This window comes from Polypterus senegalus, chromosome 4, assembly GCF_016835505.1.
Source record: "Polypterus senegalus isolate Bchr_013 chromosome 4, ASM1683550v1, whole genome shotgun sequence".
In the NCBI taxonomy this organism is placed as follows: Eukaryota; Metazoa; Chordata; class Cladistia; order Polypteriformes; family Polypteridae; genus Polypterus; species Polypterus senegalus.
Genome location: NC_053157.1, coordinates 45,103,761 through 45,118,459, shown reverse-complemented (window position 1 = coordinate 45,118,459; position 14,699 = coordinate 45,103,761).

The window sequence follows — 14,699 nt, the reverse complement described above, 5'->3', positions numbered from 1 at the left end:
GAACAAACTTCTCTGAGCTGCAGATTGAAAACCTTTTTCTACATCCTTCACTTTAAACTTTTCTTGGTTAATTTTTGTGGTTAGTAACCTTTTCACTTAATTATTTAACTATGAGTCTTGTCTCACATCTTGATTTGATAATGTTGTCTTTCAATTTTCTTGTTTTAACTCTTTTCCTGTCTCAAATTTATCTCCTGGTTGTCAAACAACTTTCTTGTCATGTGGGGCTAGGGCTGGTCCTGACAGCAATAGTTGTCATTTCTTAACATGGCTCCTATCACATTGTGTGTTTTAATTCCCTGGAATTGGTGACTTGCTGTCTTTAATCTGTTAGGCCTACAAAAAGCTAGGCCTTGTGCCAAAACCACACATTTGTTTTCTGTAACTGTTTCTCCAGATCAGGCTTGGCAGAGTGTATCACAGCAACAGTAGGTAAAAAGGCATAAACCAGACCTGGATGGAATTCCAATCTAACACACAAGCGCAAACCTACTCTCACTGGCACAAATTAAACATGATAGTCAACATAAAACAAGGTTATCTGACACCTGGAGAAACCTAAACACCCATGAAAATTAGCAAAATGTGTTAAATATACAGAGAAAGCACCAGTGTCCAGTTGTTGTAAACTGTCAGAAAGGTCTACTGTGTCATTGTGCTACTCTGCCCAAGAATCATACATATTAAAATAATCATATTCATACATGTTTACTAAGATCTGCTAAACAATTTAGCAGCAAGGATTTTTAATCAGGGAACAGGAATAGAAATGTAAGTCACAGAAAGTTACTATAAAAGTAAAGTTGAATAAATCAGACTCTGCAGCTTCTTGAATAAAAAAAGTACCTCTTCCAATTGGCAGAAATAGTTGAAAAGTTGATAGAAATCTATGTTTTTTACCTAATACAGTGGAACCTTGGTTCATGAATGTCTCGGAACACATTCAAATTGGTTTACGACCAAAAAGTTCGCCAAACTTTTGCATCTGTTCACAACCACAGACTCGGTATACGAACAAGCCAGTTTCCCTTTCGGTCTGTGCGCGCCGATGATTTCCGCACGTGTTCAGTCTCTCCCTGTGCAGTGAGCAAGAGAGATAGAGAGAGAGAGAGAGAGAGACAAACACAGACACACGTGAGAAAGACACACACACAGACACACGCGCACGCAAGAGAGAGACACACACACACGTGTGAGAGAGACACACACACACGCATTAGCGCGTGCGCTAGAGAGATGGCTGGATGCATAAGGCTGAGAAGGCAGTTGAAGAATGCACTGGGCTTGCTTTTAAAGAGAGAGATTCGAGCATTGTTTTAACCTCGTTGTATTTAATGAAGACTTTTTTCTATTGGATTTTAACGTCCACTTTACTTCTGTTTACAGCGATCGATTCGTAGTGTGCATTGTTGCAATGTTAGTTTTCTTGGTGGTTTATTAAATTACGAATTTTTCCAATGTTAATTTTTTTCCCTGTGCTTAAAACTCAAAACTTAAAAGTGTTTTTAGCGAGCAGTTCGTAGCACTATAGCGCAAACTCTTGCAGTGTTAGTTTTCTCTGTTGTTCAAGGTTTTCTCAGTGTTATTCAATGTTTTTACATTTAGTTTACTATTACGCTGTGCATTCTATGGTATAATTAACTATATTTGTGTTTAAAAATCTTTAAAAAAATATATTTACATACAGTTGGAATGGATTAATTGTATTTACATACAATCCTATGGGGGAAATTACTTCAGTTCACGACCAAATCGATTTACGACCAGAGTTTTGGAGCGAATTATGGTCATGAACTGAGGTTCCACTATACTTGTATGTAAAATTTGGTTGATCTAAGTCAGGGGTGCCCACACTTTTTTGGCTTGCGAGCTACTTTCAAAATGACCAGGTTGAAATGAACTACCTACATAAAAAATGCTATATATATATATATACAGTATATATATATAGCATTCGAAGTCTGATTCACAATCTACCAGGTAACGCATGTGGTTGGTCTGCAAGTCGGCAGACATCCGCCACGGGTGCCCTCTCAGTTGTGAGAAGCAGATAATAGAATGTTACATAGTTAACTGTCAAATAATGCAAAGAGTACGTGACACGTGTTTTGCCCTATTTTGGGATCCACTGAACCCCTCATTGGGGATCGAACCTCGGACGTCAGACAAACGCACTTTGATTCTGACATTGTGAGAAAAAAATCCTCTTCCAATTCCACATCCAGCCCATACCCTCCCTAAACAATTTTTTTTTAAATGCCTTCTTTAGTCGATATAAATTGGAAGGCTAACTAGATCACAGCCAGAGTTTTGCAGTAGCTCACGCATTTGATCGTGCGTGCGGGATGACCAGTGTGTTAGAAGAAAACAGATCTCAGATTGGCCGACCTGAATGTCAATCAAGTGGCAAATGACATAGGGAGAATATATGATAGACTAACGATTAAAAAAATTTTTTTTGAATACAACGCGATCTACCTGCACTACCTTTGCGATCTACCGGTCAAACGCGATCAACGCATTGGGCACCCCTGATCTAAGTGAAAGCATACTCAAGTTATTGTGTTTACGTACACACACAGACACACACAGGCATAATTCTAAAAGTGGAATTCTTGGACTCACAGAGATTTAGAATGTCGAGATTCATTAAAATCTCCAAATCAAATTTTTGGATGATTACAATACTTTCCCTATGAGAAAGTAAATCTGACTCAGGAAGTTCTAAAATTTCATGATTCATCAAAATCTTGAGGATGAATTTTTGGACGATTACAATACTTTCCCTATGTGTCATATGTGAGAAAGTTAAAAAAAAAAACTGATTTGCATTCTAACCATAAAAGAAACTCCAAACTCATAATCTTAAATCTGAAGCAAAATCATATAAACAGAAATGCACTAATAAACACACTCTCAAAGCTCTTTTAGGTTTTGAACAAATCACAGAAGAACCTGGAAGAGCACTGTGCTAGCCTTTTATGCTGCCTCAGTGATGACATCAGATGCCATAAAGCTCTGAATAGTTCAGCAACACTGTAGCATCTACACCACAAAATGGTAGTGTCCATGACATGTGGCGGCAGAAAAAAATGCAAAAATTTTCAACTACAGTGAAATGCTGCAGATGTAAAAAAAAAAAACTCATGTTAAAATTTAATTTGTTGACCCCAAAAAACACTTATATAGACTTGAGAAAAAATGTGATAATGAAAAATATTCACAACAAATGTTAGGATCAAAACCTTAAGGTATCATTTGACTTTGTTAGCTATTAGAGAATCCATTCATTAAAATAATAATTGCTTCACATGGTATTATGCACATTTTGCACTTCAATAAAGCCCACTTCCTTTAATATTTTGCAGATACTTTCTGATATCATGTGTTATTCTTTAAATATTCGTTATCAGGAAGTAATGTATGAGCTTCTGTACCCTAAAATTTTTTAAAAGCTGCATTTTTTATTTTATTGTAATCATTCCATACAAATAGATCAATTTTTATAAAAAATAGGACTGAAAACAAATTAGTGCAGACTGCAAGGCCATTAACAGTTTCAAGTGATCTTCTGGAATTGGAAAGCTATTGTGACCTGCATCATTTGCACCTTCGCTCCCCACTAGAGATGATGCAGTGGAGCAGGGTCCTGGGAAGTCTGTGCTTTCGCCTGCCTGTTCCAGGTCAGTCTCTGAAAGGCCGTACCTTGCACTTGGACTTGATGCCTGTCTACACTTGGATGTAGCTTTAGGTTTCTTTCCTGTTCCTTGCTGACCTCCTTTTTTGTTACTGATGTTTATATACTGTAGTAGAAACTCCTCGGGTTCGGTAAATACAGGATACCTCGGGATAATAAGAAATACAGTGATCCCTCACTATATCGCGTTTCGACTTTTGCGGCGTCACTCCATTGTGAATTTTATATGTAAACATATCTAAATATACATCATGAATTTTCCGCTGGTTCGTGAATTTCTGCGGACAGTGGGTCTTTTAATTTATGGTACATGCTTCCTCAGTTGGTTTGCCCAGTTGATTTCATACAAGGGACGCTATTGGCGGATGGCTGAGAAGCTACCCAATCAGAACACATATTATGTATTAAATAAAACTCCTCAATGATATACGGTATGCTTTGCATACTTAAAAGCCCGAATAGCATCTATTGATTTTTTATTTTTTACTTCTCTCTCTCTCTCGGACATTCTCTGATCCTGACAGAGGGGGTGTGAGCAGAGGGGCTGTTCGCACACTCCTGTAAAAAATGCTGAAAGACTACCTTCACTTTGCTCCCTATTTTGCGGCTGCTTTGTCGGGCGGTGCTTCGCATACTTAAAAGCCCGAACAGCCCTATTGATTTTTCATTGTTTTCTTTTCTCTCTCTGTCTTTCTCTCTCTCTCTCTCACATTCTCTGCTACTGACGTGCACTCCTTTGAAGAGGAAGATATGTTTGCATTCTTTTAATTGTGAGACAGAACTGTTATCTATGTCTTGTCATGGAGCACAGTTTAAACTTTTGAAAAAGAGAAAAATGTTTGTTTGCAGTGTTTTAAAGTCTTTGTCTCTACAACCTCTTGTGTTTTTGTGCAAATCTGTGACCCAAGCATGACAATATAAAAATAACAATATAAACGTATGATTTTTACTTCTCGGTTTTTCACCTTTCGAGGAGTTACCACTGCAAGAGAAAAAAATAAAGCCGCTGCAACGGAGCTCCACTTCAGACGTCCATCTCCCATAACGGGCGAGAGCAAGCTGCATGTTTTATTATTTTTAGTGGATGCCACCAAGTGTATCAAATAAAACCTTAAAAAATTGCCGTCAAATTCTAGTCCATCATATGCCCACTTATGCTCAATTGTACAGGGTGAATTTAAAGACACCAATTAACCTAACATGTTAAAATAAAAATAAAAAAATCTATCACTGATGAATCATTAAATTAGTAATTCAGATTTTTTTTTGTGAATAGACATCATTTAACATTTACCTTAAATGCTGCCCTGGGTTAGATAAATTGGAAATGTACAGCCTAAGTGTGAAGGCTACCGAAAGGATAAGCCCCAAACTGTGGTCATATAGACCACTTAATGACAATCTAAGTAGAGCTCATTGCTTCTCTTTTTTGAACTATTTATTCCACTACTGGGGGACTGGGGACTTAACTGATTAAATGAGAGACATAAGCTAACACTGGACAAGACACAATGTAGGGTGGTCCAGATCTAATTATGCAATTTTCATAACGCTATAACTTATTAAGTTTGTTACATAGAGAATTCACAAAAAAAAAATTTTGTTGCTGATAGATGGCAGCACCTGCCCTGCATTCCAAAATGGCGGGGAGATGGTTGTCAGTCGAATAGAGGGTGTGATGTGTTCACCTTTTCATAATTGCATAATTAGATCTGGACCACCCTGTATACAAGCACTCATTCACACAGGTCCAATTCCTATTCAATTATCCATTGTTTTTAAACATCCTGTCCAAAGCCATTGTGAACTGGAATGTTATGTTTCAGCCAGGGCTTTTGTTTAAATTACTTTGTTATGCCTTTTTTGTTCATTTTTGATTCTTTCATTTATGTCAAGATTGTTACTTATGTGTATTATTTGTGTAACTACAATATGTATTTATCAGTTTTGAGTAATATTTAATTTCTATGTGCCTCTGCTTGTCCTGCTATGTTCCATGTGTTTTGGGGGCCTCCTTCCTATCACTGCATAAGGACTGCCCCCAGTCTCATAAAGGTTGGGAAAACAAGCAGTCACTTGCAGCTTACTGGGTGCACTTTGTGGTGTTGGTGAGTTCTGCTTTTCTGTGAGATTTAAATAATTATTTTCCTGGATTTTTGGGGCGGCACAGTGGCGCAGTGGTAGCGCTGCTGCCTCGCAGTTAGGAGACCTGGGTTCGCTTCCCGGGTCCTCCCTGCGTGGAGTTTGCATGTTCTCCCCGTGTCTGTGTGGGTTTCCTCCCACAATCCAAAGACATGCAGGTTAGGTGGATTGACTATTCTAAATTGGCCCTAGTGTGTGCTTGGTGTGTTTGTGTGTGTCCTGCGGTGGCTTGGCACCCTGCCCAGGATTGGTTCGTGCCATGTGTTGGCTGGGATTGGCTCCAGCAGACCCCCGTGACCCTGTATTCGGATTCAGCGGGTTAGACGATGGATTTTTGACCTTTTTCTCTTTTTTGACCATTTCTTTGGATTCTGTATTTGCACTTTTTTGCTAGTGGATTGCTTATTTCTGGAAACTCCTTCTGTGCTCTTTCTGCTCCTTTGTTTTAAACCATTTTTGCAAACGAAATCTTATATTTATAATGTCTGCTAATTTATCTTTTTTGCATCAAGTTGAAGGTTGACGAATCCTTCCTCTTGTGGGGCTGGGACATTTAGTTATCCAGTGTCCCATTCTGTGGGCCTGCTCCCCAGCTACCTTGAGAGACCACACTGAGATTTCATTATTAAGTACTGCTTGATTCATGACATTGAGTTTATTTCAGCAGCACAAATATAAGGCAGAGACACATCCTAGATGGAGATCCCAACAATTGGCACATTCACATAGCATCCGTGAACAACATAATCTTTAGGATTTTGAAGGAAACTGGAATATCAATATAGAATCTACAAACAAATATTCATATTTCTAGTCCACGTTCAGGGTTTCTGAAGCCTGGTGGAATCTGGTGCTTCTATTTATCTTTTGTTTCCTTGTGTTTTTAACATAGTTACATTTTTTTTTCAGCAACACCATCTTGTTTTCCTTATGGACACAACCATGTTGAAATTGGTTGCAAGGACATGAGGCCCCATGTTCTCGCTTACGACTTACTGATTTGTTTCTTGACCACGATTCTTATTTAATTATTATTAATTGATGACGCCTACCTGAATTTTGACTTCTCCGAGCCAACTCCTGATTCCATTCTCTCTCAATACTGCTGTCACCATGAGTAGGTACAACACCACGATTCTGGAACAGAGTAAACTTCCATACAGAATATTTAAAAACTCTTAGTAGTTCTTACATGATGTAAAAAAAATGAAAACTTATCAATCAAAACTTGTTTATGTGATGCTTATATGCAAGAAACTGTTGACGCCAAATGTTGACATTATGGAATATAACTGATTTCTAATTGCCTTGCTATTTGGATACCCATCAGTCAGATACCAAGGTTTGGGTTCCACATGTAAATTGAACAAAAACAGTGAATCGGTCACAGTATGTCTCTCTCCAGCCAGTTCTTTCCATAGATGTAATGTGTTCTACCTTATACCATGCATTTAACTTTGAAAACCGCTCTTGTCGTGCAGTACCCTCACTTATGAACCCATCTGCCCACATCACTTAGCAACACTGAACTTATTTCAAGGAATTAGCCATAAAAATGTGAAAATATTCAAGAAATTTTAAATCCATAGTCTCAGTGGCGTGTATGGCTGAGGGGTGGCGACAGTCCCTGGCATCCATATCTGGGGGGAGGGGGAAGGGGGGCATTCAATCCAAATTTAATTTGAACACATTTAAATTATTATAGCTCATTCTCAGTGAAGCACTATGACTTCTAGGCACTAGAAATGCTCGCACAGGGCCTGACCGGGCTCTATGCAGCGAAAAAAGGCCTTTCCATTGATAACTATGTTTATTTCACATGGGACAGGAAATTGAACCCACGAGTCAAACGACCTTGAAATGGGCTTCAGCACGAGAGAGATGCTGTGCTCCCTCTCCCTCCCTCAGTCCCGTATGCACAGTGAACATGCTAAGAGTTATTTGTCCAACCTTCATGCAGTGAAGTGTTTTTTCTGAGAATGAGTTTACCTCACTTATTTCATCTCTCATGTTCTTTTTCTAGCTAGTCCAGTCAGGTAAGTCAGAGAAATATATAGTCTGTGTAGCCAGAGTAATACAGTACTGGGTTATGTTAAAATTCTTGCATATACAGGAGTTCATTCGGGGTTCTTGACCTTTCACATGCGAGCTTTATAAGGACACTAAAAAAATGAAGTAGTACAACTGTGTTTTGGAGAGGAGATCTAATTTGGGGAAACAAATTAAATGAGTATTTCATTTTAAAGAAGTGTTTATTTCTTATTTAATATGCCATTCTTTATCATATTCATATGCCTTCTTTACCATTCTTTTTGACAACACCTCACCTTATAGGGTATACAATCAAGGGGTTTGCCCTGGGCATCTTCTAGCTTCTGCAAGCCACTGCATATTCTCATTTTGTTGTGATTAATAGAGATTGTCATCTTCTTATATGTTCTTGAAGGTTATTTAATAATTTCAGATTTTTTGTGCTGTTTTTTTGTGAAAGTATTTAATATAACGTATATACTCACATATAAGTCGGGTCTCGAAACCCAAAAAATCGATCATAAAATCAGACCGTGACTTATACACACGTTCAAAAATGTGACACTTAATATTTTTTGTTTATATCTTCTTGCCTCCTCCAGTCTCGCATCAGTTTCTCAGGTGCATCAAATTTTGTTGCAGCAGCGCAGTCACCAATTTCTTTCGCTACTTCAACGACGTTTCATTTAAAACCAGCTTCATATTTTCTTCTGATCAAACGCTCCATTGTAGATAAGGGATGCTCTTATGATAAAGGTGTATGAGGGTGTGAGATACAAAAAAACACAAATCAGTCCAAACATTGCTTTGGAATAGTTCAGGTATTACAGTGTGGTCACATGGGCACCAAAGAGAAAGAGAGAGAAAGCGGTTAGGAACACATGCTGATACAGTGCATTGCCGCACCCACATAGAAAAAAAAGGCAGTGCGTTCCATGGTTACTCTCTCAGGTGGGCGTTGTTAGCATATCCTAATCTCTTGGACCAATAGTGTAAGTTTTCTGCATTTGACTTATCTGACTGACATTATAAAATACCAGAAATTATACTGTAAAATCCACTCCTGACTTATCTGCAGGAGAACTTATCCACGAGTATACACGGTATATTTTGCATTCTTTTGCGGTGCCATTTTGTGTGGTTTTGTTTGACAGTTGCTAACGGTAATGTGAAGGGTTCCAAATGTGGTGATGCCTGGGGTCATGGGCTATAAAGATTGATTCCTGGTGTCACTTTCTTGTCCGGGTTTTGAGGATTTCACAATTTTGTGAGCTCTTAGTACATGATTCTTATTCTGTTCTTTGCAGCTAAGAGTTTGCTTCACAGTTAAACTTTGTTGTTAGATAGTTTTGATCTCCTGGTTTTGAACTTAGCTTCATTAATTTGTCTCGTGTTTATGTCCCGGTCCTTTCTTTGCCTGGTAACAAAACATATGCGGCTTAAAGTTTAGATTTCAGAGATTTAAGAGAAATACATGTTGGAACCCTTTTGAGATGGACTTAATTTCCTTCTGCCTTTATTTGTTATTGTATTGAGGAATACAATTACATCATCACCCCCACGTAATATAATTTGTGGTCACAGGGGACTGTTAGCATATCTCAGTAGCAAAGCATTAATCAACACTGAATGGGGCATTGCCCACTCATGCATACAAGGCCAGTCCATCTAAATTGCATATCTTTGGGAAGAGACAATGAGCCCAACAATGAGTCACGATATCTGAATGGATGATGCTGCATCAATGCTAGCAACTGTGCCACCATGCAACCGTAAAAACATAAATGCAAATATTAAAACTTTGCAACTGCTTTCATAAATTGGTCTAAAATGTTGCATGGTCATGTGTTTATCTTCCTCTTAATGACATTTTTTTCAATAATTTTGAGGCTTCCTACTAAGAGAAACTACACAACAGCCCAGAAAAGGAGTATAAATTAGAATTAGTGCGTTGTATGTTCTATGACATCAAAAATGAAGCTTCAACCGGAGCACCTTATCCGGTCTCCTTATTAGCTAAAAATATTAATGGATTTTAAAAAGATAGAGAGACACAAGAAACAGTGGATAATGGATTAGAAAAAAAGGCTAGTTGAGCTGAAACAAACAGCCAAAAAATGCATAAGGACAAGAGGAGACATCATAGACATGTTTAAATTCCTGAATTCTATAAACAAGATACACTGATTAAAGTGGGAGTCACATCAAACAGAGAAGGGAGCAGAGAAATGAAAATGTCTTCAAGCAGATCCTTGTTAACCATTTAAATTAATGTTGGAAAATTCTAAGAGAAAAAAATGTACTTTAGACACTCTCAGAATTATAATGTGCTCCCCTACAACACAAAAAGTCAATTAAGCTGGTACTGGGCACAAATGGATGGGTCACATTTATTTCATTTGTTTACCTCGATTTTTATGGCTTTCCTTTTCTCTATATGGCCATCACGGTATACAATCTATGTTTCTCTAGATAGTTTTGTTATGATCTCAGATGTTTTATATACAAGGATAATTAAAAAACAATTTAAAAGTTCTAATCAAGCAAATTATTATTTTAATGATGGGTATTATTACATGATTAAAATCTCATTTACAAACAAAAAAAAACAGCAAGCATTGCAGTTTTGCAGAGCAAGGGTCATCCACGTCTGCTGCTAGGAAAAATACAATGAAAGTTGGGAATAGCTGCAAAAATGTGCTTGAAATAAAATGATGCCGACATCAATTACAAATTCAGCTCAGAGATCCTATAAGCTAGATATAAAGTGAATTCATCGCCAACTATTATGCGTAGAATTAATCATATTTTAATAAGCACGGAGGCACAGTAGTAGCACAGCTGCCTCACAACAAGGAGACCGGGGTTCATGTCCCAGATCCTCCCTGCGTGAAGTTTGCAGGTTCTCCTTGTGTCCATCTGGGTTTTTACTTCGGTTTCCTCCCACACTTCAAAGACATGCAGGTTAGGTGGATTTGCAAAGCTAACTTGGCCCTAGGATCTGTGTGCTCACCCTGTGAAGGACTGGTGCACTGTCCAGGGTTAGTTCTTGTCTTGCACTCGATGCTTGCTGGCAGGGGATCCATCTTCTCAGCAACCCTGCTCAGGATTAAGGTGGGTTTGGAAAATGGATGGACAGATTGATCTTTTATTAAAAGCGAAACTTACACTTTGTGTACTTTCCGAAAACCCTTTTACTATACAGTATTTCTTTAAACTTTGTCACTTTAACATCATATCAACTGTCTGTATTTGAGCAATAGAATTACAAACCTAAATGCTTGGAAAATGACTTATTATAGACTCACATGAAGTATGGTATGCTGTGTTACAAGACAACAGCAGAAAATTGCAGTTATCAGACTGTTAGAGGCTTTAGCACAGGACCTCACAAGATGAATTAAATTTGCTTTGGTGTATGTGTGAGCTGCAGCTGTAAATATTCCTCCATTGTTTCACCTCCCTTTATCGCAACAACCCCTATTGAATTGGAGCCAAGGAATGGCCAGGTGTAAAGCAGCAGGGCAGGCTGATCCTTAGATTGCAGTCATGGAATGGGATGGCATTCATTCAAGCATATCAGATTTGTAAGCAAAGAAAAATATGTAGAGCTATATATCTTAAACTGAAACCAATGAGAACAAATAAAACTGATGACGAGGGAATGATTTGTTTCTAAGTCTTTCCTTCGCCACAAATGCTTGCAGTGACAAGGTCATAGGTTCAAAGCCTTCACTTCATGCACAGTGTGACACTATTTAAGCCGCTTCAGCTGCCTGCCATCCAAATGTGTGAAAAGGGTAAAAAGTCATATCATCTTACACCTAACGGCATGCTTACTACTAGCAAATGCTTAATTGTGTCCTGAGAAAAATATGCATGAGTAATGTTATATAAACTCAGTACAGTATTTTTCCTCCTCTGCTTAAGATTATCACAACAACATTTACTTACAATACATTTAAAATCCTGGATGATAAAACTTTGTTTCTCCACTTTAGCTAATACTGGATAATCCTGGATTATTATTAGAAGACTCTCATAAATGTGATGCCAGCTGTAATACATGGAATGGCTTTTTAGAACATAAGTCATTTGACAATTGAGGGGAAAATATTCAATCCATCAATCTCATTTGCCTAGCTAATTGCTGAGATCGCCTCACATCTCATCCAGATACATTTTAAAAGTTGTCAAGATTTTTACTTCTAAATCCCTACTACTTTCTGTGAAAAAGCACTTCCTGGCTTCATTCTTAAATGCTCTTCCAGTTAATTTCCACCAGTGTCCTTAAATGCATGATTTGCTATTTAAATGGAAGGACGTTTGCTGGATCAACTTTGTTCAATCAATCAATCAATCAACATTTATTTATATAGCACATATTCATACAAAAAAATGTAGCTCAAAGTGCTTTACAAAATGAATAGAAAAATAGAAGACACAATAAAAAATAAACATAAGTCAACATTAATTAACATAGAATAAGTAAGGTCCGATGGCCAGGGTGGACAGAAAAAACAAAAAAACTCCAAAGGCTGGAGAAAAAAATAAAATCTGTAGGGGTTCCAGACCAAGAGACCGCCCAGTCCCCTCTGGGCATTCTACCTAACATAAATCAAACAGTCCTCTTTGTATTTAGCGTTTTCATGGAAGGACCTGATGATGATGGTCACGTAGACTTCTGGCTTTCAGTCCATCAATGTTGGAGGATCATGATGCTTTGAGTAGGTGGTGGTGGCGCAGGCCAGAAAAGAAACAGAAGAGAGAGTAGGGGTCAGTATGGATTTTAGAGCCACTGTGAATAGTTATTATGAAGAATTGAACATACAGAGTATCAGTATTAAGTTAAAGTGAAGTTATAAAAAGGCCATGTTAAAGTAATATGTTTTCAGCAGTTTTTTAAAGTGCTCTACTGTACTAGCCTGGCGAATTCCTATTGGCAGGCTATTCCAGATTTTAGGTGCATAACAGCAGAAGGCCGCCTCACAACTTCTTTTAAGTTTAGCTTTTGGAATTCTAAGGAGACACTCATTTGAAGATCTAAGGTTACGATTTGGAATATAACGTGTCAGGCATTCCGATATATAAGATGGAGCGAGATTATTTAAGGCTTTATAAACCATAAGCAGTATTTTAAAGTCAATCCTGAATGACACAGGCAACCAGTGTAGTGACATCAAAACTGGAGAAATGTGTTCGGATTTTCTTTTCCCAGTTAGGATTCTAGCAGCTGCATTCTGCACTCGTTGCAAATGATTTATGTCTTTTTTGGGTAGTCCTGAGAGGAGTGCGTTACAGTAATCTCGTCTACTGAAAACAAAAGCGTGAATTAATTTCTCTGCATCTTTCAATGATATAAGAGGTCTAACTTTAGCTATGTTTCTTAAGTGAAAAAATGCTGTCCTAGTGGTCTGTTGATACCTTTGATAACTTAGATGTTTATGTCTTCTAAATCCAACGACACTGATAGACATATTAGATACCAATTCTTAGGTGGTGCCAAATCGTCCTGTAATAATAACCTTCAGGTAGACTATAAATAAGGCCTTTGTTTAGAGAAAATGTTCCTGCACAAGAGGAGAATATATATTTAAGAGCATAAAACATGAAACTGCTGGGTGATGAGCAAAACAGGAAAGGTTCAATTCCCACACAGTTTTGTGAAATTGACACTAAAATTCAATTTCTTTGTGATTTGTTAATTTTGAAATGTGAAACTCATTAAAAAGTGTTTTTGGCAGATATGTAATGCAGATAATTGCCTGTACACCTGACAAACATATTCTTTTTATGCCTCGTGTTCACATCACTGTGGAGGTGCTTTGTGGTTATTTTTAAATGTGAAATGCTGCTTATTTTCCACATGAAGGCACAGCAAAATATGCTATCATGCACATTAGTTTGTTTTTCTCTGTAGGAAACGTCACTGTATAGGAAGTAGTTTGAATCCCCCATGACCTACTAAACATCATTCCTGTTTCTTGATTCCTGCAGATGGGAGCCTGCACATTGCATTGGCCAAATTTAATTTCTGTCTCCAGTGCATCTTTAGGATAGCATTCACCAAGACTGTCCTCATAACTGGCAAAGGCGGCATTCTCCTACAAGTGCAAACAGAACACATGCTTGAAAATTTCAACAAAATGTCTACACAAGACAGGAAATGAGCTTGGTGATTTTTTTTTTCACAAGAGATCTTTATTTAAATACTAAATGACAGGCGGATGCATGAAAACACTTTAAGATAAGAAGTAAATGCCTTTCTTTTTGAGTCAATATCACAAATTTCAAAGGAGTGAATCGTCAATTGTTTCAAGACTTTTTGTGCAACGCAGAACACTGAGTTTCTCTGCAAATTCAATTTTGCATGAATCATTTTACTCATCATTAACATTCACTCATCCAGCCTGCTTAATTCAGTTCAGAGCTGCAGGTCTACAGCCTATCCAGGGAGCATTGGTCAAGCAGCAGTACTGGATGGGACACAACTCTCAAACATTTTATAAAAATCAAACAAAAATTTTTCATATCCATGTTTTTGGTAATTATACTGCTTTTTTCTAAAGTGGTTAATCCTCGGACAGGTTTAGGGCGAGCTGATAAATGTATATTTTTTTAATTCCACCAACAGGCACTTTTACAAGTAAATGTAAAGTATTACATATAGCAGAATTTCTCAACCTTTAAGTATTTGTGACCCGAGTTTTCATAACAGTTTTAATCGCGTCCCCCCTAATGTTTTTTTGAAAAGAGCCCACTAATACCAATTTGTTCTTTTTTAATTAATGATATATATTTTATTATACCTACTTAACTTTTTTCAACT